Here is a 25,999-nt window from a genome sequence, read left to right on the forward strand (position 1 = left end):
TAGATGAATGGATCAAGAAAATGTGATATATATGTATGTATGTACACACACACACACACACACACACACACACACACACACACACACACAATGGAATTCTATTCCTCCATCAGAAAGAATTACACACCCTATTTGTTAGGAAATGGAAAGACTTGGAAAAAATTATATTAAGTGAAGTAAGCCAGGCCCAAAGAAACATAAGTCCCATGATTCCTCTTATTTACAATAACTTATTTGTCTAGGACAAGCAGAAAAGGTCAAAAGTTATGTACATATGACCATATAAGATGATGCCAAGTGAAATGAACCCCAAGATAGGGACACACGAGGTTTTATCTTTCTTGTGGTTGTATTTAATATACTTATAATGTACTATGTGATGTTTTTGTTTCTCTTGTATGTTCTATCCCCATGGTATAACCCCTGTTTTCACTGTATTTGATTCCAGTGCCCTGCATCTTGTATATACATTTTTCTAATTTGGACAGGGAAAGGGAAATAACAAAATGCTGAAATAAGGATACAGGTTGACCCATTGTAGCAATGAGATATATAAGACACTATGTTGAAAATGAACTTTACAACTTGGGGTGTGGGGGGGGGAGTGAGGCGTTAGGGAAGTGAAGAGGGAAGGGATGGTAGGGGAAAAACAAAGGAGAGAGTAACAATGCTTGATAGGAAATGGACTCATTAGTCATGTAACTGTAACCATCTGTACAGTATCTCTACAATAATATATATATATATTAAAAAAATACTCTATCTGATTTCTTTATCATCAACATACCTAAACCTATCTGGGGATCATGATAGACAGTCTGATCATGATAGACAGTCTGCTTGATCGCATTAGACAATGCCACTGGTATAAATAATTTCACCTTGGCCCATTTCAAGCTATCAGCAAACAACTGATCTGGGAAAAGACTTCCCAACTGACTTGCAAGCATGTGAATGTAGGCTTCTCTTCACGGAAAACTCCAAGCCCATCTTCCAAAAAAGCAACGGAAGTGAAGGCAGTAGGCTATGGTTTCAAATGCATCTTTAAGACACAAAATAGTTGTTAAGAAAATGGAGAATGGAAAAGGAATACACTAGACCAAGAGGCTAGGACTGTTTATTGCCAGCAAGGGGCATAGACTTTCCTGCAGGGTTTGGAGGTGGTGCAAGAGACTGGATTTGAGGCCGGGTTTATATATGGTCTTAACGAAGAAGCAGAAGAAAAAAAACACAACCACCATGGACTATGATCTCTTGGGGGCCAAGGGCTGTGTTCTTGGACAGGCCCAGAGTAGAATACTCCCCTGAGGTGATGAGGCCTTTTGGCTGAGCCCAGGTTGGCACGGCCAGCCTGCAAGCAGATACCTGGTGCTTTGCTTGACTTGGGGGAATAAGGCAGGAGTCAATAGCTCTATAGCTTTCTCCACAGCCTTCAGCTAAATACTGACTCCATCATCTTGCTTTAAAAGGTCAAGAACAATCTCTTCTCTGTAGTCATAGAAACTCATGGGATTGCCTTTCTTCAAGTTTCTAAACAAACAGGCATACAATTTTGCCATCTTTTGGTACAGATATATTTCACCAGCTGCTCTACCTATTGTAGTACAAGTGCTAGAGTCATTACTAGACTTCATTCCAGGAGCTGAGGGATCAGAATGCCTTAAGAGGAGAGAAACTATCCCACAGCTGGATCCAGGAAATTAGAAGGAAAGCGATTCATGTAGGAGTGGAAGGCTGCAGGATAATTCACCTTAGTTCTAATGCTGGTAAACATACCAGAAAAGTAGGACTCTGATTAAATATTTCAAAACACATCTCTAGCAACTTTTAATCTATTTTAGAGAAATATTTATATGCCTTTTTTCTTCCAACATTTTTTAGCCTTTATAAGCCATTTTTAGAGTCTAAAGATACTTAGCCCCAAGGAATGTAACACTGCATATTTGTAATATTAATCGCATTACTTACATGTTCATTATTTCTGTTCACAGAAAGGTTTTAGAGAGATCTTGGTTCACAAAAGGTTTTTCTAATTTGTACTTTATGCCATTTTTTTTAACATTTGGGAAGACAACTTTCTAGTGTAGAGAAGCATTACATGAAACCTACTTTTTTCCCTCATTAACTGATATGCATTTCAAATGACCAGAAAATAACTTTGATTTTCAAGGGACCCTGAAATATTTAAAATTTTTCATTTAAAACATTTTAACCAGGAGCCTTAAATCCTGGAAACTGCTATGCTCCCCAGTCTTCTAAGAAGATCTGTTTCTTCTGAGAAATTATTGCTGCTAAATGAAAGAAGAGACACACACTGGTTCCGTGTGGTAAAATACAGCCTGGAGCGCCCACTGCAATCCTCAGGGCCATGAATGCTAATCATGTGAAGTGTTTATTCCTTAAGCTTTCCTTTTTTGTTTTCTTTGGGACTGCCTAGTTCAGAAGTATAACTCATGTATGTGCAAGGAAAGAAAAAAACAGGGCTGAGTTATTGAGGAAGAGCTGAAAATATGTTGGAAGGTTACATTGGTTACATGTACTCATCTGTTTTGTTTTTGTTTTTATTGAATTACTATTTCTTCTCTTTATTTTCCTTCTTACAGCCTTTCAAGGCATAGGGAGGTGTGAGTGAAGGCCAAAGACCTGTTTGAAATTCCTCACAATATAGCAAGAGGTTTTTGACTATGGGAAAAGTAGAGGACCAGTAAAAGATGGAGGAGTTGGAGCCATCTCTGCACATACATAACTGCCCTCAGGATTTGTGGTGCATTCTGAGATTTCTGCCTCTGCCACCTTTTACTGTGTCTTGTCTGCGGTGACAAAGTTCACCGCTTCCTTTTTTCCCAACTCAGACAACTTCCTGAAGGGAAGGAGCTCTCTCCTATCTTTTTCCTTATCTGTCAGCTTTGTATTCCTGGTTAGAAACTTGGGGGGGGTGAGTTGTTTATTGTTTGGTTTGGGGGTTTTCTAGAATTTTTATTGGCATTTTGATAGTCTTTATTTTTCTCTTCTGTCTGTATTTTCTATTCTTTCATTATTTTCTATACTCTTGTTATTTTCTATTCTGTCTCTGTCTCTTTCTCAGTTGCTGTCTCTCTTTCTCTGTATTTTGTGCCAGTCCTGAAGCTTGAACTCAGGGCCTAAGCACTGTTCCTTAGGTTTGTTTTGTTTTTGCTCAAGGGTATCACTCTACCACTTGAGCTAAATCTCCACTTTCAGTTTTTTGGTAGTTAATTGGAGATAAGAGCCTCAGGGACTTTCCTGCTTGGACGGCTTCAAATACTGATCCTCATCAGCCTTCTGAGTAGCTAGGACTACAGGCATGAGCCATCAACACCTGGCTCTATTCTCTGTTTATGACTTTCATCTGCTGAAAAGTAAGCTCCAACATATACATTAAAAAGAATAGTAATTTAACAGATAATCTGGAATATTCCATACACAAGAATCAAATATAAGTTATATTCTTCTATTAATTATAAAAATAAACTAGTATAATTTAGCCATAGGAACATATTTTAACTATAATTATGAAATAATTTATAATATTAATGTCATCCTTTAAAAGAAAAAAAGGTTTAGCCTCATCACAAAAGAGGAAAATTAGCTGTCTTCGACAAAATCAAAAATTATCTGGAAAAAAATAGGTTTCTTACATTTTTCTATTAAACAATATAATACTCCAGGTGTCTTTTTAATGTGAAGCTCACTAGGACATGTCAAAATATTTTGACAAGGGAGAAGAAGTTATAAAATTTCTGGAGTTTATAGTTTCTATGTCATTTGGTCCAACTCACAGAAAGTTAACACACTTAGAATTTATTTAGAATGAATTATTTTAATATTACTAACTTTATCTGCAAATGGCAAATTCAAGAAAGAGTGTGTTTAAAAAGGAAAGGTTAGTTAAACAAAAACAAACAGTTTGCTAGTTTGTCGTTTATTTTTTAAGCCTTTGAAGTTTGGAGTCCTGGAATATACTCTATGAATAAAGCTATGAAGTGCTTGGAGAAGTTTTAAATATTGGAAAATTGAGAGACATCCATCATTTGTAAAGTTTTGCGTCACACACCATGGTTACAACAGCACCATAATTTGAACAGCCAATGAAAATTATCCTTTTCACATTCAGGTAATATACTCTCCATTTTCCTAATGAATGGTCAAAAGAGTCAAATGTAGGAAAAGTACACAGATGGTTTCATGTATCGTGAATTATGCAAATGCACTTGGTTCCTTTAGCTTCACTACTAGTAATGTAAGCAAATATTGCAACAAACACTTGATGGTATAGAGATGTTGAGGAACTAGCAACCTCCCACATTTTAGGGAGTTGTAATTTGGTTTGAGCATTTGTTCCAGTCTTAAACTTGGCATAGAACTGCTTGATTGGAGTGTGTAATTTTTTTTCATGAAATAAAAGTCAAAATTAGTTTTCTTATTATTTAGTCAAGGGTAGCCAAAAACAACATGATTTTGGCTGAATATAGATACTTTAATCCATCTCTAATCAGGTTTCACTTTAAAAATGAAATGTTGCAGATACTTGTGGATAATGAAGACCAGGTCCAACTGGCAGATCCTTAATGTGTGTGCACACAAAGCTATGCATGCACTACTAATACTGCACACATAGCAAATCATAACTCTGGTGAACCTCTCTTCTCCTAAAAGTAATGACAAAAATGAATTGTACCATAAAAATTTCATATGAAGGATTGGGAAGGTGGCTCAGTGGTACAGTGCTTGTCTTGCATGCATGAGGCCCTGGGTTTGATTCCTCAGCACCACATAAGCAGAAAAAGCCAGAAGTGGCATTATGGTTCAAGTGGTAGAGCGCTAGCCTTGAGCTGAAGAGCTGAGGGACAGTGCCCACGCCCAGAGTTCAGGCCCCAGCACTGACAAAAAAAATTCTTAGGTTGAAGCCCTAAACTCTAAACTATATTTGGAGATAGCGATTTTAGGGAAGAATTTGTTATTAAATGAAGTCATAATAGTGGAACCTAATCTTACAGGAGAAGTGTCACTGTCAGAAAAGGAGATCATGTAAGGGCACAGTAGGAAGCCAGAAGAAAGACACTGACTTACCCATTGTACTGAGGGGTCAATTTTTCCCTCCCATACTACCCCCGTTCTTCAGTACTGTAAATGTAATAGTTTATTTTTTGAGTGTTCCAAGTTTTCATGTTATATGTCTATTTTTGCAATTTTTTATTGTGATTAAGTGATTACATAAATTTCACAAATTTCACAGTGTTGTGGGATAGTGATACTTAGTTAAGGTCACAAACACATTCTAACCTTCATGGGGCAAATTGTCTATCGTGGTCTACAAAGTTTATGAGTTCTATAAGCTTAGACAATACAGTTATTTCTTCTGCATCAGGTGATATGTACATTTCTTTCCTTTTGCTTAGTGTCAGCTGTTCCCTCTATTCTTGTTCATTCCCTCCCTCCCATTGCTGCCATTGAGTTGCTTAGTTCATTTTGGTCAATGTCCAGTGCAGCTGATGGGTCCTGCTGTTGTATGTTTTCTCGTTTCCCTCTGTTTCTATGTCCTCCTCATAGTTTCCCTCAGATGTGCATATATATACCATATATGTGATCAGCAGCATGGGGTCATTTGGTAATGATTCGACCAGATAGGTGGAAGTCCTTTGTTTCTCTAGTCTTGTTTATTTTGTTGTATCACCTTACATTTTTTATTTAACATCCACTTATCAGGGAGACCATGTGCCATTGGTCTCTTTGCTCTTGGCTTACCTCACTCAACATGATTTCTTCTAGCTCCATCCATTTCCCTGCAAATGCCATTATTTTGTCCTTTCTAATGGCTGCATAATATTCCATTGTATATAGGTACCACAATTTTTGGATCCATTCATCAGTAATGGGGCATCTGGGTTGTTTCCATATCCTGGCTATTGTGAACAGTGCTGCAATAAACGTGGAGGTGCATGTGTCCTTTTATACTGGTTCCTGTTGTTCAGGATAGATGCCTAGAAGTGGTATGACTGGGTCATAAGGAAGGTCAATATTTAGCTTTCTGAGGACCCTCCAGACTGCTTTCCAAACTGGTTGTATAAGTGTACATTCCCACCAGCAGTGTAATAGGGTTCCTCTTTCTCCACATCCCCTCCAGCATTTATCGTTGGCTGACTTTAGGATGTGGGCCATCCTGACTGGTATCTCAGGGTTGTCTTTATTTGCATTTCCTTTACAACCAGGGATGATGAACATCTCCTAGTGTGTTTCTTTGCCATTTTTATCTCTTCTTCTGAGAAATCTCTCTTTAGTTCCCTTGCCCATTTAGTAATTGGTTTGATGGGTCTGGGTGGGGGAGAGGGGAGGATTCATTTCTTGATTTCCCTGTATACTTGAGTCCCCTGAATATTAACCCCTTGTCCAATAGTTAGTTGGCTGTCTTTCTAATTTGGTTGCTGTGTCTTTAGCATAGTAGTTTATTTTTAAAATACCTCAAATTTTTCCATATGTGCTCTTATTAGGACTATGTCACTCATTGAGAGAGAAATTGAGGAAGAGGAGAACTTCTTGCTGAGTGTTGAGTATGAAGCCTCTACAGATCACCAAGTAAGAGATGTTAAACAACTAGGTAAGTAAACTGACGTGCAACTAAGTATCAGTTACGGCTGCTGTAAACTGGGAAGACAAGATCCAATGCATTCATTTAATTAAGTGTATTGACTTAAATAAGGATAGTGTGAAAGGGTAGTAAAAGTAAAAAGGAAGATATTGACAATGTGAGAGAGAAAATACATTTATTAAAATTTGTTTTGAAATGAATGGCAAGGAATAAAACAGATCCTGTCTGCAGGTTGGATACTAGTCAGAACAAGGTGGGTGAAAGAAGAGGGTGAATATGATTTAATTACTTTATATGTAACTGTGAAATGGAATAATGAAGCTTATTGAGATTGAGGGGAAATTGTTTAGATGGAGGGCGAGAGACTGGTCACGATGTATTATAAGCATAGTTGGACATATCAAATGAAGCTCCTTGCACAAGTAATAGATGCTAATTAAAATAAATAAAGTATATGAAAATACAAAGAATACAAAGAATGTTTTGAACATCTATGATATACCATGCTCTATGTTACACATTGCAGGTTCAAGGATGGATTGAGTTAGCATGATATTCTGCCATAATAAGATAGTTCTTTACTGCCCAAAGTTTCTTTTTTTCTGCGGAGGGGGGGGGGTCTGGTCGTGGGTCCTGAACTCTGGGCCTGGGCACTGTCCCTCAGCTCTTCAGCTAAAGGCTAGTGCTCTACCACTTGAGCCACAGTGCCACTTCCAGCTTTTTTCTTTTTGCTTTTGTGGTGCTGAGGAATCAAACCCAGGGCCTCATGCATGCAAGGCAAGCACTCTACCACTGAGCCACCTTCCCAGTCCCCCTGCCCAAAGTTTCTAAGAAGGAAAGCGAGATTGGGGTAAGATTAGGGTCCAAGTGAAGTCATTCACCTCAAGTCCACTCACAGAAATGGGATAGAGTCATCATGATGAACATAGATGTGTTGGCACACAGAGAGAAAAAGGCAATCGTTTGGTTGTTTTGGTCTGTTTCAGTTCTTTGATATTGGAGATGCAAATCTATTCACACAAATAAGAATGTTCATAGTAGAAGCTAAAATAATTATTTACAGAAATAACAAAAGGAAGCAATCTAAAATAAGATCAACACTGAGTATAACTCTTAATGTAGTTAAAGATGAAGCTGGTAGATTTGGGCACAAATCCAAATAAGAGTTGAAATTTGTCCAATCATATTCTGAAGTACTCAGTCCAAATGTGTATCTGTGTGTGTGTGTGTGTGTGTGTGTGTGTGTGTGTGTGTGTGTGTGTGTGTGTGTGTGTGTGTGTACATAAGGAAAATTGTGACCTAGGTGCCAATGACCTTGACAAACTCAAGAGACAGGCTAACAAGTCATGGAAGGATTGAAATGGATGTCCAGAATAAGATTCCAAGTAGAATCAAGTTTGTTCGTGGATGATGCGGGAATAATGACTCAGAAAAACAACAAGTTGCTATAAGCTCTGTGAAGCATGGGATGAATAAATAGTCTCTACTGTAGACACTTGCCAGAAAACGTGTGTCCTCAGCAGGGGGGGCCTAGTTTTAGTTAGGGCAAAGGAGACGCATGGAGCCTTCGATGAAAAATGAGTGTTCCTGTGGAATGTGGTTATAGAAGGCCTGGAGGACATCTGAAAATGATCCACTCGTAGAGCAGCACAGTTTTGCTGGCTTAGAAAACCTAGGACAATAACTTGGATTTAAGCTATCTTGGATTTCTTGAACAGTATCTTAGAAATCAATGGGGAAAAAAAAATAGAAGAACCTGGAGGTTTGGGGCTTTTCCTATATCACAGGTGAGGCATAAAATCTGTGGTGGGGTCGGCCCCTTCCTTCTTAGAATCCAGGCTTCCTAGTCCCACTCTACAGGGTGCTTTTGTGGAGAGGGGATGTAGCCCTTGTTACACAGAAGATCTACCGGCCTCCAATCGACTGAGTGAGAAAGAAAATCTTTCTCTCTCCCTAATGTACAAAAGGTGGACCCTTCCTCCCCATCAGGACTCCATGCCAGGAGGCCTAGAAAAACAGAGGAGGAAATATACAAAGAACCTATCTGCTTGAGTACAGAGAAATATAGGGAGAGAGCCAACAAGTACTAACTCAATGAGTTAACTCACCACAAGTTGACATATTTATAACTCCAAATACTTAAAGAATATATTGAAAGAAAATTTCCTGCTACCCTATCAATCCATTCAAGCCAAAGGACTTCAGCACCTCATTTAATTTTGCCTAAGTGTGAAAATACACACAAAAAATACATTTCTAAAGGCCACCAACAAGGTTACCTACTTGACTTTTTTCTCCAAACAACAGAAATAACCATAAACAACTTTCCAAATTGCCCCAGTAGTGATTTTAGGTTTTTAGCAATGCTGTTGGGACATTGGGTAATTACAAAATTACTCAATTTCCCTCATGATTTATTTCTGAGGGTGAGGAAAATGTTGACTGTAGATTGTCAAATATTGTGACTCTTGCCTTTCAATTGAATGTTTAATTGAATGATTTTTTTTAATTCTGCCTACTTCAAAGTTATATTTGAAGTGGCTACATTTTGGTATAATGCAAACTACTTGTGCAGTACATAACTCTTCCGTTTTTATGTGTTCTCATAGCCTCATATAATAAGAACCTTACCACTACCCATTTACAGATGAAAACATCTGCATTTTTTTTCTTTAAAGAAACATTTGGAATGATGAATTACCTCCTCAAAACACTTTCTTCTCTTGTTATCCAGATCATCATACTTCCTTTGGTTTTTCTTGCTAGCCTTTTTCTGTTGCCGCTAGTTGGTTCTTCCTTAACTCCCAAACCTCTAAATGATGGGAAGTTGCGGGGCTCATTTCCTAAACATATTCTCTATTTTATCCGTTTACCTAATTTTAAATTCTACCATACTTGTAAGATTCATAAATTAATATCTCCAAGTACCTCACCTCAACCATAAGAAAGAGGTTGACTCAAGGATGAAGGCAAGCAGCTTGTATCCAACTGTGCTTTCCTTTTCTATATAGATATCTACCTAACGTCTGTCTTAGTCTATGTATATAACAAACTACCTGAGGATGAGTAATATGTAAAGGATAAAAGGCTTACTCAGCTCACATTTTGGGGGGCAGTTCAAGCTCTGGCAGTTTCATTGTTTGACCCCTCTCCTGAGGGCATCCTGGTGGATATCATCACGTTGGGAACATGTGAAGCAAAGTCTCTTATATAATGAAACAGTAAGACAGAGACCAGAGGTGGTAAGGCTTGCTTTTCTATAGTAAGTCACTCTCATGACAACTAATTGAGGTTCTGTAAGAGCTTCCTTCTAAGAAAAGGCAGGCCTTCCAGCAATCTAAGGACCTTGCCCTAAGCTCCTGCCCTGAAAATACTTTCTAAACATCAACAAATACTTTCTAACATCAACATGTTGAGCACAAAACTTCCAACAAATGAACCTTTGGGAAATACCTTCACACCATATCCAAGCCATTGCAGCCTCTCAAATTTGACATGTCTGAAATACAAACTCCTGATTTCACCCACTTCTCCCCATCTTCTCCGTGCAGCTGAGTGACAATTTCATGGTTTCAAATATACAAATTGCTTACGGTCATCCTTGAGCCATTCTCTTTCTCATACTTCATAGCCAGTCATCTGAAATTTCTTTTTGTTTTGTCTTACAAGTACAACCAAATCCTCCTCCATACTTCTACTACTACTATCCTTGTCCAGATAGTGTTGTGTCTTACTTGGCTAATACAATATTACTGTCCTAGCTTCCAATTTTACACTACCAACTCTTCTTGCTATATCCAAGCAGAGATCCTTTGACACCAGATCTTGTCAGTTTTCTGAGCAAAGCCTTCCAGTGGTTTCCTGTCTCAAAAATTGAAGCTACATTATGTCATGTCATAAATCTATTCACTTCCTTTATATCCCTGATGGTATCTGACATTAAATTACTCCACTCAGGCAATTCTGTCTTCTTCCTGTTATGCCCAAGCACAGCACCATTGCTCCTACCTCAATGTGTCTGTGCTTGCTTCACCCGCTGCTTGGAAATACTCATCCCTATCTATCCTCAAAGCTGATGGCTTGGTTTATTTAGCTTTTTGTTCACATAACATCTCCTTAATGACATTCTTTCAATATTTGTTCAATATTCTTCTCATTCTACCCTGGTCATCCTTTTTAAAATGACAACCCTACTCCTAACATCAATTTATTTTCTCGTTTTGCTTAATTTATCTCCAAAGAGCCTTATGACCATCTATTGTATTATGTATTTCATTATATACTTTGAGATATAATGTTGTGAAAACTATTATTCAATTAAGAGATAAGGAAATATGGTTAAATTTTAGAATACTGGACTGACACCAAAAACTTCTAGGACAGAATATATGCACATAATTTAGGGGAGAAGCTGGTGCTGGTGGTTAACACTTGTAATCCTAGCTGCCTGAGATCTGAGGATCACGGTTCAAAACCAGCCCATGCAGAAAAGTTGTGAGACTCTTATCTCCAATTAAGCACAGGAAAAAAAAATAGCCAGAAGTGGAGCTGAGGCTCAAGTGGTAGAGTGCTAGCCTTGATCACAAAGTCTCAAGGACAGCAACTAGGCCCAGAGTTCAAGCCCCAGGACTGGCAAAAATATAAAAATAAATAAAAATTGGGAAGTAATTAATTAAAGGGATGATAAGTAAAGAGGCACCTCTTACTTTGTATTCCGTAAAGGAGGTTAAACATCTCTGTCTGCATCCCAAGAGAAAATATGTTCACTGTTGACAGTTAAAAACTGGAACATTTGTGGTATGCAAGGTACAGTGGACTAAAGCATGTTGTTTTCTAGTATCTTCTATGATTTTCAAACCTTTCTTAAAGCATAAATAATGAGAAGAGATTGGGTTCTCACTTCCTACCCTGTTCTATGCAGAACAATAGGTGTGTGCATGTTACTTCAGTCACATAAAACTTGGTAAGACTGTGGTTTCTTTGAGACCTAATTAGGGTTTACATGGACTCTTTAAGTCAGGCATGTGAATAACTTGTGCCAGTTTTAGTTTCTTCTCTGCTTCAATCTCTATGCAAACACCAGGGGCTGCTTTAATGTAAACATTCAAAGTACCACATGCATCATCATGGCCATCTGTTTCCACTCCCATTTCACATGGTGTCTCTGACTTCAACTAATAATGCAAACATCATTTTGAAATTAATCATCAGCAGAGCAGTGTGAATTGTTTTAAGTTAAATTAACATCTCTGGAGATGACTAATGGAAAACACCAATGTGGGCAGATGTTTTCATTTGGGAAAATGTGTTATATCCCTTCAAACAAATCCCATAATCTACCCCCACAATTTCTACCGCTTAACAAGTAATCAAGTAAAATATAATAATTTAATTACATTATTTTTCAAACTTATTGTTGTCCCACATTTTTCTCATTCAGCCTGATTTGATGGCCCCTTTAATGTTAACAATATTAACAATAGTGGCTTTAGCTCCAAAAAGGCATTAAATTTCTATGATATAAAATAAATCAACCATCAGATATATTTTACAATATATACAATGCCTTTACCCAAAAAGCAGCGTGTTAACATAACTTAGCTACTTTCATGTAGGTTATCCGTGGCCTTCACCAAGCTAAGAAACCAATAAATTCTCAGAAGAAATCCTACAAGTAATTTTATCCTCTCCTCTTTCCTAGAAATGGCAGTAGCCAGGAAAAACTAATTTGGATTCGCATGTCCTATAATTTATTCTGTGGGTGGGTAGGAACAGGAACAAGTATGGAATGAAATGAATAGCTGAGGTTCTGTTGGCTCTAACGGGATGATGTAATTGACTGAAAGATACCCACAGAACCCGGCCAAGGTACATGTTCTTTTAATGGAAGGAAAGGATGCACGTTACAACATGCAGCAGATTGCATGCGCCAGTATTCTGTGGCAGCACTCCCAAGCAGAGGGCAGGCTTTAGTGTATCCACTACCAGGATAGTGTCTTCTATAGGGTGAAGACCTAATCAACTCAGGCATCCTGGAAATTGTATTTGTACTTCTATTGGTGGTTTATATTTTCCATTCCCATAAAATGTTTTCAACTTAAGTTTCTGTCTTCCTGCAGCTAGGCCCAAGTTGACAGTTGACAAGACTAAGCACTTACTGCTGAAAGTCAGTTTCCAGGAAATGTTTTCCAAGTGGCACACAGGATTCAGATCTGTGAGATCTACTCTGTCACTGGATTATTATTTGATCAATTGAGTCAAATTAGGCTCCATTTTGTCAACAACATAATTTATTTCTAGTAATGGGAAAAGGTGAGGAGGAGACTAAGTTAATCTAAAACCACTATTATTGGAACATTGTGTAGAAAGCACATTGTCAAAAAAAGAAAAGAAAAGAAACCACAATCATGTCCAAAGACTATAAATTTTGAATCAAGTAATGAAATACTTAATTGAGTTTGAATGAAAGCATTTCTCATAGAAAAAATACCATATATTAATTGTGTACAAGAAAGAATTATCAGAATTGAGTTATCATTACTTGGAAATGGAAAAACCATTGCTCCCATTTAAAAACAAAAACCAAAACCAAAACACTGATTCAAAAACCTGCTACAAGTAGGGTTCAAGTGTTAAAGCTCAAGTTTTGCAGCTAAAAGCTTTTCTACTCCCTGGCAAAATGATTTATCTTCTGTATCCTGTTTCAGATTTGCTCTGTCTCCTTTTTATTCTGATGAAAACTGGCTTTTGAAATTAGTAGGCTTGAGGAAAATATTCAGTAATTTTAGTTGAGGGTTCAAGAAATCAGCAGTGCCACAAGAACTTTCATTATTATATTTGTCACCAAAAAATAAACATTTTAAAGAATGATTACAACCTTATAATATGAGCCATTTGGACAGGTTAGAAACCACTACCTTCTTCATTACCTATTTTAAAACTCTGAATTTTTCAGCTCTGATCATCTCACCAACTAGAGAATCAGAGTTTTTGCTTTTCATGATATTTTATAAAATATCACTTTCTAAAGTGTTTTGGGGAGAGAATCTATGTGTGCTTGGTGGAAGAAAACTAAATTTTTCTGGGTTTTTATGTTTATAGCATAAACATAATGCAAAGTAGTAGGAAAGGTTTTGTAATATTTCAATAACTGATATTTTCCAATTTTCTTTCAAAACTTTTAGTAGAAAAAAGTGGGATTTCATTTGTGGACATATGAGTTGATATACTGCATTATCAGACCCTTCCTCTTAGCTTGCCTCCCCCCAATTAATCAATCATTTAAAAAAAAACTTGCATACCTCTAATGCAGCCAGCTAATATGCTTAAGTATGAAGAAGTGTTTGTTGATAGTTCTTAGTTGAAAATAATACTTTGACAGAATGGCATTTACTGTATTTACCATTTTATAACATTTTTAATGTGAAAGTACATCTGTGAACACTGACATATGTAAACATCACATAATGCTAAACAATAAAGCTTCTGAACTGCAGAGTTTTAAAGGAACTTGTAAATCTTTACTATGACTTGTCATTTCATTAGTATCAGTGCACAAAACACCCAGTGTTTCCTCAGTAATTAATTTGTTTTAAGTATGGCTCTTACTAATTTGAATACTTTATTGTCAGCGGTTCATTGTAACATTCCTTTGGAATACAATATACTTCTTAAGTATTTCTCATGCGATGCTAAGTAGTCTGATGATAAGTGAGGATATATGCTACCATGTGAAACCATCCAAATGGAATAAAAACTTTGAATGAATTAATATAGATTCACAATATCCCTACTATATTTGGCAAAAATATCAGTTCATTTATTTATTTTCTATTATTGTTCCTTCTCAAATACAACATTGTAACTTTCTTCATATAAGTTGTAAAACTTAGCAATAAACTGTCTTTTTCCCACTCCCTAGCTTTGGTCATTTACCCTACATCTAGAGTATGGAGATTTACTTGATATTATGTTGAGTAATGTCAAAATATCTTCAAAATTTTGTAACAACATAATTTTTTTACTATGTTACACTGCTATATAACTATTTCAGGAAAATAAGACATAGCCAGACAAAGAAAAAAAATAGTATGGCACGGAATAAACAATACAGGTTACTTCCCATTGTACTGCTCAATTAGTGACAAAATATTTGGTTTTATAAATCAGATAACTTGCTAGAGATGTGGCTCAGCAAAATCACACCTGTAGCCTAGCAAACATTGAAAAAAATTAGTCTATGATAAAAAAAATTAATACCTATAAATAGTAAATAAAATTAAATGTAAAGCATTTAAGGCATTATGGGCCTTTAAGGCTTCAGAAAAACATTTGCTAAAGTATTTTTTTCAGTTTTATTCAGTTGTGGCATTTCTATAAATACAAAACAAGATGTGTGGTAAAAAAAATAACACAGTGGTTAGCAATCTTAAAAAATACTAACAAATTACTTTATTGAACTTCATTATAATAAAAATTAAAATCTAAACCTAACTAATGATCATAATTTAAATGTGTTAATTTTCTGAATTTATTAAGGTATGTCATTACCTTTAATAAAATTGATGTATTATATTCAGTTAATTTTTGGTTTTCTGCTTTTTGAAAATATTCCATCATGTCCTTTTTTATTTGTAATAATTTCCTTTTTGATCATGGTTTAAGGTTTTTAAAATTATTTTTATTGAAAAATAATGATGTGCAGAGGGCTTATAGTTACCAAATCAGGAAATGAGAACATTTCTTTTTTGAACAGTGTCACCTCTTCCCTTGTTTACTCCCAGATTTTTCCCTTCTTACCCTTCTCTCCCACAAGTTTTTAGTTCATTTTCAACACAGTGTCTAGTATCACTGCTGAATTAGTTCACCCTTTGTCCCACCTTTTCTGTATTTCCCTTTTCACTCCCCAAATCAGATAAACTTACATACAAGACAAAAAGTACAGAAATCATGGGGGTGAGGAGTGGTTTTGGAGGTGGGAGGGAAGGGATGGTAGGGGGAAAACAAAGGAGGAGGCAACAATGCTCAGTAAGAAATGTACTCATTACCTTGCTCATGTAATTGTAACCCCCTGTACAGCATTTTTACTATAAAAATTGTACATAAAAAGAATGTACAGAAATCAAAAACAGCAACAAAGGGGAAAAACTAAAAACAAAAGAAAACAAAGGCTACAAATTAAAAAAATGCAAAAAGTAAAATAAAAAAAATCTCGTTTCCATTTCTTGGAGTTCATTTTGATAAGCATCATTTTATATGATCATATACACATACCTGTGATCCTCTCCTAAGAATATCTACATTTGGTTTCACTGTATGAATGTTTAGAGTAATGTTTATTATGTCCAAGTGTCATTTTTTGTCTTTTACTATCAATTGAGGTTTTTTTTCTTTCTTTCTATGTTTTTTATTGTAAAAATACTGTACAGAGGGGTTACAGTTACATGAGTAAGATAATGAGTAAATTTCCTATCAAGCATTGTTACCTACTCCTTTGTTTTCCCCCCTACACTCCCTTCCCTCCCACCTCCACAACTACATCCTCCCTCCCTTTTTTCCCCTCCCCGCCTAAATTGTAAAGTTCTGTTTACAACATAGTGTCTTGTACATCTCATTGTTACAATGGGTAAACCTGTCCCTATTTAAGCATTTTGGTTTTTGTTGTTGTTGTTTTGTCGGTCATGGGGCTTAAACTCGGCCTGGGTGCTGTTCCTCAGCTCTTCAGCTCAAGGCTAGTGCTCTACCACTTGAACCACTTCCAGTTTTCTGGTGGTTTATTGAAGATAAGAGTCCCAGGCTCTTTCCTGCCCAGGCTGGCTTTGAGCCACAATTCTCAGATCTCAGCCTCCTGAGTAGCTAGGATTACAGGCGTAAGTCACCAGTGCCAAGTTATCCCTTGAGATTATTTGTACATTTATAAGCACAGTTTAATTACTACAAAGAGGGGAAACATGCAACCTATGTTTCTTTGAGTCTGGCTTTCCTCAATATAATTTTTCCAAGTCTTTCTATTTCCTTATGAATGGGACAATATCATTTCTTTCTGATAAAAACATAGAATTCCATTGTGTATATGTACCACAGTTTTGATCCATTTGTCCACTAAGGGACATCTGGGTTAATGCTGTATCTTGGCTATGGTAAACAATACTGCAATGAACATGGTTGTGCTGGTAGCTTTGGTGTGGCCTGGTTTGTGATCAATTGGATAAATACACAGGAGTGGGATTGCTGGGCCATAGAGGAGCTCTATGTTTAGTCTTTTGAGGAACTTCCATATGGCTTTCCAGAGTGGTTGAACAAGTTTACATTCCCACTAACAGTGTAGTAGTGTTCCCTTTTGGCCACATCCTGCCAGCATCTGTTATTGTTAGTTTTCTTGATGGCCATTCTAACTGGGGTGAGGTGGAATCTCAATGTCATTTTGATTTGCATTTCTTTTGTGGCCAGAATTTAAATATCTCTTTATGTGTCTGTTAGCCATTCTTATTTTTCTGAGAAGTTTCTTAAATCTCTAGGATTGTTGTTCCTTTGAGGATTTTTTTGAGGGGGGTTAATTTTGGAGGTTCTAATTATATTTTAGATATAAGTCCCTTGTCTGCAGACATAATCGTTCAAGCCTCTAAATTTTAAAAAAAAATGTAAAATGCCATCAAGGATCAGATTGGATAATTATTTTTCTTTATTACTTGCTTTCTTACTTTCCTTCTTTTTGTGCCAGTTCTGGGGTTTGAACCACAGCCTGAACACTATCCCTAAGCTTTTTCATTCAAAGCTAGTACTCAACCACTTAAGTCACACCTCTACTCTGGCTTCTTAGTGGTTAATTGAAGGTAAGTGTCTCATGGACTTTCCTACCTAGACTGGATTTGAACCATGATTCTTAGATTTCACCCTCCTGAGTTGCTAGGATTGCAGATGTAATCCACTGATGCCATGCAATAATTGTAATTGTTTTGTACTATAATAGGCAATAAGGAAATAGGAAAGCTATAATGAAAGCTGAAGTATTAAAATAATTATTTACAAGTAACTACTAGTAGATAATTAGCAATAACAAAATAAATAATAAATAATTTTCATCTGAAAACTTAGGATAAATCAAATGTTAAGGAAAAGATTTTACTTGCATTTACAAATCACAACCCTCATTAATTAACATCACTATTCAAATAGCAGAAGTAGAAAAGAAAGGGAGAGGTTTTTTTCCATGTCATTATTAAAATGGTAACTCTTGGCCTTTGGGGATATAAGATCACCTGCCAAAGAATTTGATATAATTTAGTAGATATATCTGAGGAAGATGAGAGACTTCTTGTAGGATCTAAATATCTAATAAGTATATAAACTATTTCACCTGATACTCTTAAATTTAACTCTGCTCATAAGAAGATAAGACTGCCCCAGTCCATAAAAGTCTCATTTCCCAGAGCACAAAGTTCTCTCATTTAGAAATATGTTTGGTAAGTTTCTATTCTGAATATAGCATAATTTTGGCAGAATATTTTTAAACCCTACAATCAACATCCTGACAACTTCTTTAAGTTGAAAATGAATTAAATTACTTTTGAAATTGGATCCAACTTGTGTGAACAACTACTTAAAATTGTAAAATAATAATAAAACAACAAGAAATTGGGTCCAGAGACATGAGTTTCTCCACTGTGTTCAATTACACCAAAACACAGAAGAAAGCTCCTTGTATCCCCAGCATTAGGTAGTGGTGGGACCTAGATCTATTGATAAGATAAGGTAATTTACAGTTACCTATTTCTAAAGTTATCTTAAATAGTTTGTCATGTGATGTTTAACATTGTCATGTTTATAGTATGGCAAAAAAATAATATTTACCATGAAATAATGTTATATTATGTAACATCCCAAAGATAAACAAACCAACCAGATCATTATTTTTCTGTACCTTCATAAAATTTCTCAATTTTTTTGTAAAAGAAAGATGATTAGAGCTTGAAATCAATGAACACTAGAAGGAACTAAAAAAATCCTAAATGATTTAAATACTTTTGAATCAACAGTCAATAATGCAGCTCTTAAGATTTTTCTGACACTTCCAGCCATACATACCTTAGAGTGCCATATAAGAGGACTAAGATGAATATGGTCCACATATAAAAATGTAACAATGAAGCATGATGAAATTGTTTCCAAAATAAAAAGTGGAATGGAGCCAGGCGCCAGTGGCTCACGCCTGTAATCCTAGCTACTCAGGAGCCTTCTTGCTCTTCTTCAGATACACTAGAACCATTGCAAACTCAAGGACTTTACTGTTGGCTTGTTATAGACCTTTGAGCATCTCTCTCCTGTCTGATATTTATTCCATTTACCTTCTCGTCTGTCTTTGTTTTTTTTTTGGGGGGGGGAGGGTCCAGTCATGGGGCCTGAACTCTGGGCCTGGGCGCTGTCCTTCAGCTCTTCAGCTCAAGGCTAGCATTCTACCACCTGAGCCACAGCCCTACTTCCGGCTTTTTTTCTTTTTGCTTATGTGGTGCTGAGGAATCAAACCCAGGGCCTCAGGCATGCAAGGCAAGCACTCTACCACTGAGCCACCTTTCCAGCCCCTCATCTGTCTTTGCTTTTAAAGCATAACTCAGTCACTCTCCCTGTCTTCTTCCTTTCCCATTTAGTGTCTTCCTAGAGCTTCTCATTGTTGCTTCTCATTGTTGCTTCATTTACTTATGTTTCTTGTTCACTTCTTCAACTAGATTATAAGCTAGCAAATATGCTTTTTTGTTGCCTACATGACTATGTGGAGCATCCTGAGAGCCCAAAATGCATGTGAGGAAACAGAGAGAAATGAATGGTTAAAGGAAAACATAGAAAATAGTGCAACTTGAAGCCAGAATGAAGGGAAAGTGACAATGAGCAAACAGCTGTAAGCTGCAGAAAGGCTTACTTAATTTTTTTAATGTGGTTACTAGAATAAAAGTTAAGATGTCAATAATGACTTTGTTAAGTAGTGTGAGACATAATTTTCCATGGATCTCTTATATTACCAGAAATGATCCTAGCAGAAATACTGAATGTCTTTTGTTTAATGATACCTTTGCAAGGATATCTGAATAGTAAGCAGACTAAGAAGATGTAGCATAGTGTTTATTTCTAGAACAAAATGTAGGTTTACTTAACATCTTAAAAGATAGAGCCATCAGCAGGCATGCTTCCTGATTATTACTTTTTAAATGGACATTCCACTTCTCAGGATTGCTCCTCTGAACTGCACCCTACTGAATATGCAGGCATTAATTCAGCCTTGTTATGCTCTTCTTTGGGAAACTGGGATTCAAATAACAGAAACTCTTGCTGCTGTCATTGCTGTGAATAATAAATTCCCCTTCCTCTCAGACCCTGAAGTCTTGGTCTTCTGCCAGCATCCATTAAACGATGTCAGGCGAACCAATCCATGTGTAAGGAGGATAAACATCCCAGGTCTTTTGGAGTTGTAAAGAGATAGATGGTAATGTGACAAGAGTTTGCGTGTGTGTGTGTGTGTGTGTGTGTGTGTGTTTATATACACGAGAACTAGCAATGACATAATCATTTATTTCCAACCAATGCAATATTAAATGATGCCTTAGAGATCTCACCTCAATTTTCATTTGCTTAGATGATGCTCAGTTTCAGAATATTTGTATGGGACAGTTCACCAAAATCATTTATCTAGTTATTATACCTGGAAGCTACATGAAACATACTAATCTTAGCTAGACATACACTTCCAAGCAAAAGATAAGAGATGATATGTAAAGTGGAAATTATTAAACTATATGAATATAACAGAATTGTTCCAAGCAACCCATAAAACCATCAGTAAAAAAAAATGAATGCCTTTTTTTTCTTCAATTCGGGGCCTGGGTGTTTGTCCCTGAATATTTTTACTCAAGGTTTGCACTCTACCACTAGAGCCACACTTCTGGCTTTTTGGTAATCAATTAGGGATTAAAAAAATCTTACAGGCTTACCTGCCCACGCTGGCTTTGAACTGCAATCCTGTCATCAGAGCCTCTTGAGTAGCTAGGATTACAGGCATGAACCACCAGTCTATTTTTTATGTCACTAAGACTTTAATATTTTTTATGTAGCAAGTTTGATACCACTATTGCAAGACACAAAATATCAAAATATTTGTTGTGATACATTTTATGTCACATTCTAAAGGTTGGTGACTCAGGGCTATTATTTTGGGTCTTCTAAATAATGTTGCCCAGGGACAAAAGCTAGAAATAGACCTGTGGTTCTTATACTAGAGTACATGAGTACAAATCACTTTAGCTCTTACTGCATGATAGCTCATTTCTTATCTATCTTCAAAAAACACTGTGAGATAAAAGAGCATAAAGGCAACACATTCCTTAAAAATAAAAAATAAACAATCCAGGTGCTGGTGTCTCATGCTTGTAATCCTAGCTACTCAGGAGTCTGAGATCTGAGGACCACAGTTCACAGCCAAGTCAGAAAATCCATCTCCAGTAATGACTACCAAAAGGCTGGAAATAGACCTGTGGCTTTAGTGGTACACTATTCTTGAGTAAAAAATGCTCTGGGAAAGCATGCACACCCTGAGTTCAAGCCACACACACACACACACACACACACACACACACACACACACACACACACACACACACACACACACACACACACACACACACACACTTTAAAAGAAAAATATCCCAAGTCAGGGCTTATGCCATCAAGTTTCCTCACATTGTATTATCCACATGTAAGTAGTACAGTCATACCTAACTCCAAGTAAGGTAAGAAGCATAGAAATGTGAACTGCTAACATTCTTTTCTCGGTATGCCATCTCAAAGATTCATGTACAACCATTTAAAGAACACTTTCATCACCACCAGGGAGCAAGCCCCCAAATCCCATTAAGTACTGTGCCCAGTTAAGTCTCTTACCACTGGTGATGTGTGTAGTCCCTTACACAGAGGCCATTTGTTTGGAGCTTTTTGAACCAAACTGTAAATTAAGCATTCCTCAATGTAGTTAATATGCAAGGCTTGAGAAAGCATTGGAAATGGCAAATTTAAATTGGACTTCAGGAGTGAAGGCTGCTGGGCCATAGCAATAATCATATCCCACTTGGTGGAAGTTACAGTATTACCAGACCCAATCATGGTTGAATTCATTCCTTGGTTCGGCCTATCTAATTTTGTCTTGAAAAAATTCACGGTATCTTCCAAAGTCTTTAGTCCTACCCTCTGAAAGGTGCCTTCCTATCTGTATTCTCCCTTGCTGGGAATCAAGTAGCATTTGAGAGATTACGCCCCTGTGAGACTGAAATGTTACTGAAGCCTGCTTCTTGCCGGGCCTGGTTTGACAAGCCAATGGATTTCATTAGACGTTGAACAATTACAGGCTTTTGCAGGGCATGTTGTTGCTCTTTATCCATACAATTCCCTTAAAACTTAGTAAGCTTCTAGGCAATTTGTTTTGGATTTGTTCCATATGTAAGCAACTGTAGCCAAAGATCTAATCTAGTTGTAGTTTTCAAGCTGAAAGATGCTTGTCTTCATTATCCTGTGTGCTTTGCTCAGTCTCTCTTTGGAGACAGGCTACATGTGGGCTATCTGAACCGTTTTGTTTGGGTGGGAAAGCAACACTCTTAATTCGATTTTGCCTTGGGTCTGGCTCCCAAATCTGGCAGAGAAGTGAGCTTATCTCCTTCTGAGGCAGTGGCTTTTGAAGCCACCAATTATAATCACTTTGGTTTGGAGTAGTGAAGGAGTTGACTTTTTCAACCCTTAGAAGCCTCAAATTATAGGGCTCACAGTGACTTTATTTTGCTAACCCAGCACAAAAAGACTTTCTTAGCAAAACTATATTCCTTTCCACCTCTGCTTGCTTGCAGACTAGTCTGAGTTCATCTTTGTCATAGGATTTTGCCAGAAGAGCAAGAAGCAGTCAACATCCATCAAGATCCTGCCACTCTTCTATGATTTTCTCTAATGTTATGGTCTCAGTTAACATGTGGCCTGCCTGCTAAAACATGTCAAGCTGCAATCATACCAATGGTTTTGCCTCAGCACCCTTAAGAATCAATCAAGCTTTTAGCCTCCAATACTTGTGCTCCTCCGACCTCCAAAAACCAAATATAATATGCTAATATGCTACATATTTGGCCTATGCCTCTTGAGCATATCATATATGGCACAACATTTTAGGCTATTGGTTTAAAATATGTAACAAAGGGTCAAACATGGAGAAGAGGAGGAGGAGAAGCAAAGGAGAGGGGAGGAGGAAGAGGACAGGAAAGGAAAAAGAAAAAGGGAAAGAAAAAAAATGGAGATTTACTCTTTTCTCACTCTTGTCTGAAGTAGTCCAGGGCTTTCAAGAGGAACTGGGTTTTTTTTTCAGTCATGTAGTTCTTTCTTCTCTACAAAGAGAAGAAAGGAATACATAATGATGACAACAGGATGAAAAAAAGATGGCTAACGAGCTAACTATATCTCCTTTAAAGGGCATGTCAGAAGATGCTCAGAAGCACATTGGAGGAAGCTAGAAAAATGCAATCTTTACTCTAAAGTCACATGACCTCCTAAAAAAAAGTTTTTTTGTGGGAGAAGGGGAGAGAATGGACTATTGTGGAACACAACTTTTTATTTTGCAGCTTTACAACAAGTAATTTATTTATTTGCACATAGTATTATTTGCACATAGTTGTTGTTAGAATAGAAAGAACTGAGTTGACTAGAGCATCATGTGAATACCAACATTTATGGGAATTTTCACAAGGTACCAAAGTAGAGTAAAAATTTTAGTGTAAATATATGTAAATTTGCAATGTATCTTTGTACTAAATGACTAATAAACAATAGATATTTTATAGTTGCTTAGTGAAAAATGACTGGAATAAGAAACTTACAATGGTTGATTATATATACAATGATTGACTATATATATATATATATATATATATATATATATATATATATATACAGTGATTGACTATATATAAGTGCAACACCAAATATTTTTAGATATGATATGATTCCATAATAGAAGATGGTGATAGTATTCTTACTTGATGGTACTAAAAAATTGAAGCATTGAGTACAGCTAATAAAGGTTCTTAGTATAATAATTAGGAAAATTTCACTAAATTTCTCCATGATTATATAGAAAATAATTTTTCCACGTAAGTATTTTTCTTCAAGTCTTTTTATAATTTCAAGTTTAATACAAAAATTGGGTGTCTTTGGTGGAATTCTACTCAGAAGGAAAGACATTGTACCATTTGTAAGGAAATAGAAAGATGTGGAAAAAATGTAAGTGAAGTGAGCCAGACCCAGAGAAACACAGGTTGCATGGTTTTCCTCATTTGTGGTACATAGAATGTTCCTATAAATCTGTAAGTAAACACAATGGGTGGCAAGCAAGGAGTTACCAATGAATTAACAGAAGTGTAATAGAATCTATGGAGAACAAAAATAGTTCAAGTCTAAAAAGACCAAGTCAAAGCCCAACAAAATTTGTACCAAAAATATGAATACATGCAAGAGAGGAGAGTGGGGCCAAGGGAGAGGAAAAGAAGAATGGGGGGGGCGGGAGAAGGGGAGAATGCAGGCAGGAATTTATGGTATAGCTTGGCGCCAGTGGCTCACGCCTGTAATCCTAGCTACTCAGGAGGCTGAGATCTGAGGATCACAGTTCAAAGCCAGGCCAGGCAGGGAAGTCCATGAGACTCCAATCTCCAATAAACTACCAGAAAACTGGAAGTGGCACTGTGGCTCAAGTGGAAGAGTGCTAGCCTTGAGCTGAAAAGCTGAGGGACAGTGCCCAGGCCCAGAGTTCAAGCCCCACAACCACAAAAGAAAGAAAGAAAGGAAAAAAGGAAGAAAGAAAAAGAAAGAAAGAAAGAAAAAGAAAGAAAGAAAGAAAGAGAGAAAGAAAGAAAGAAAGAAAGAAAGAAAGAAAGAAAGAAAGAAAGAAAGAAAGAAAGAAAGAAAGAAAGGAAAGAAAGAAAGAAAGGGAAGAAAGAAAGAAAGGAAGGAAGGAAGGAAGGAAGGAAGGAAGGAAGGAAGGAAGGAAGGAAGAAAGGAAGGAAGGAAGGAAGGAAGGAAGGAAGGAAGGAAGGAAGGAAGAAAGGAAGGAAGGGAAAGAGAGAGAAAGGAAAGAGAGAAAGAAAGAGAGAAAGAAAGAAAGGAAAGAGAGAGAAGAAAGAGAGAGAGAAAGAAATGAAAGAGAGAGAGGAAGGAAGGAAGAAAGGAAGGAAGGAAATAATTCCTTGTATAGACCACAGAACTGAGAAATCTAAGGGAAGGGGTGAGTCGAAGTGGGGGGGAGATATGAAGTGGTGGCACAGAGCAAGATGTATTGTACACATGAAGTGTTTTGTTAAATGGCAAAAAATTTCCACACAAAACCAAAAGTTAAGATAGATAAGGGAAGGGGTATGTTGGGAGAGATGGGTGAGAATGTTGGGAGGGATGATATTAATCAAGATACACTGTATCCATTAACTACTTCATTGAATGGAAACGCCTTTGTACAACTATTTAAAAATAATAAAAACATTCAAAAAGAAGAATGAACTGGCAAAATGACAAAAAATGAATGTCTTCTTTTACCTTGCATTAATGACAAAATTACTCTAACGGCAAATGAAATCACTGATTATGTATTTTTTTACATTACATAAAGTTGTTAATCAAATTGTCCATACTTATGGTTCTAGTTAAAAACTGTATGTCATATGAAATCATGAGATGTATTTGCTAAAGTTGGAATTCTTGATATAATTTAAATTAATGACAAGGAACTGTTTCAACCCATCAAACCATTTGTTGTGATTTTCTCTGAAGAATAAATTTAAAATTTTCAGAAACTAAAAATGGCAGATTTTGAAACATCAGTTTTTAAGGCTAACGTAGTCTTTTTTTCTGTTATGGAGGTTTGAACTCAGTCCCCCATGGCTGCTTGGCTTGCTTGTTTGTCTGGCACCCTATCACTGAGTCATGCCTCTAGGCTTGCTTTGTGCTATCTTGGAGATGGATTCTCATGGATTTTTCTTCCCAGGCTGGTTTTAAGTCTCAGTCCTCTGGATCTCAGTCTCCTAAGTATATACCAAGTATTACAGACATAAGCTATGAGGACCCAGCTTTAAAATGGTCATTTTTATTTTTCCATTAATATTTCTTTCTTTTATTGTATTCCTAAAAGCAAAACTTAGGTATTCTATGGAAAAGCTTTCAAAAGATATAATGCTAAACAATGATATGTGTTATTTATAACACATTCAGAAAAACGAGTTATACACACACATACATAAAACACTTTCCTTAACCACTCCAGTATATAGCATCTCCATGGTTTCCAAGATATATCATCTTAGGAGCAAACGCAAAATTTTATCTCTTTATAAGCCC

General features: G+C 36.6%; 1 protein-coding gene across 1 annotated transcript in view; it reads right to left on the bottom strand.

The window, feature by feature from the left end:
* Cfap299 (cilia and flagella associated protein 299) overlaps positions 1–25,999 on the bottom strand; it is a 557,667-nt gene that overhangs the window by 464,478 nt on the left and 67,190 nt on the right. The gene's annotated exons all lie outside the window — the stretch shown is intronic.

This window comes from Dipodomys merriami, unplaced genomic scaffold (genome assembly GCF_024711535.1).
Source record: "Dipodomys merriami isolate MVZ:Mamm:240054 unplaced genomic scaffold, mDipMer1.0.p SCAF_9, whole genome shotgun sequence".
NCBI lineage: Eukaryota > Metazoa > Chordata > Mammalia > Rodentia > Heteromyidae > Dipodomys > Dipodomys merriami.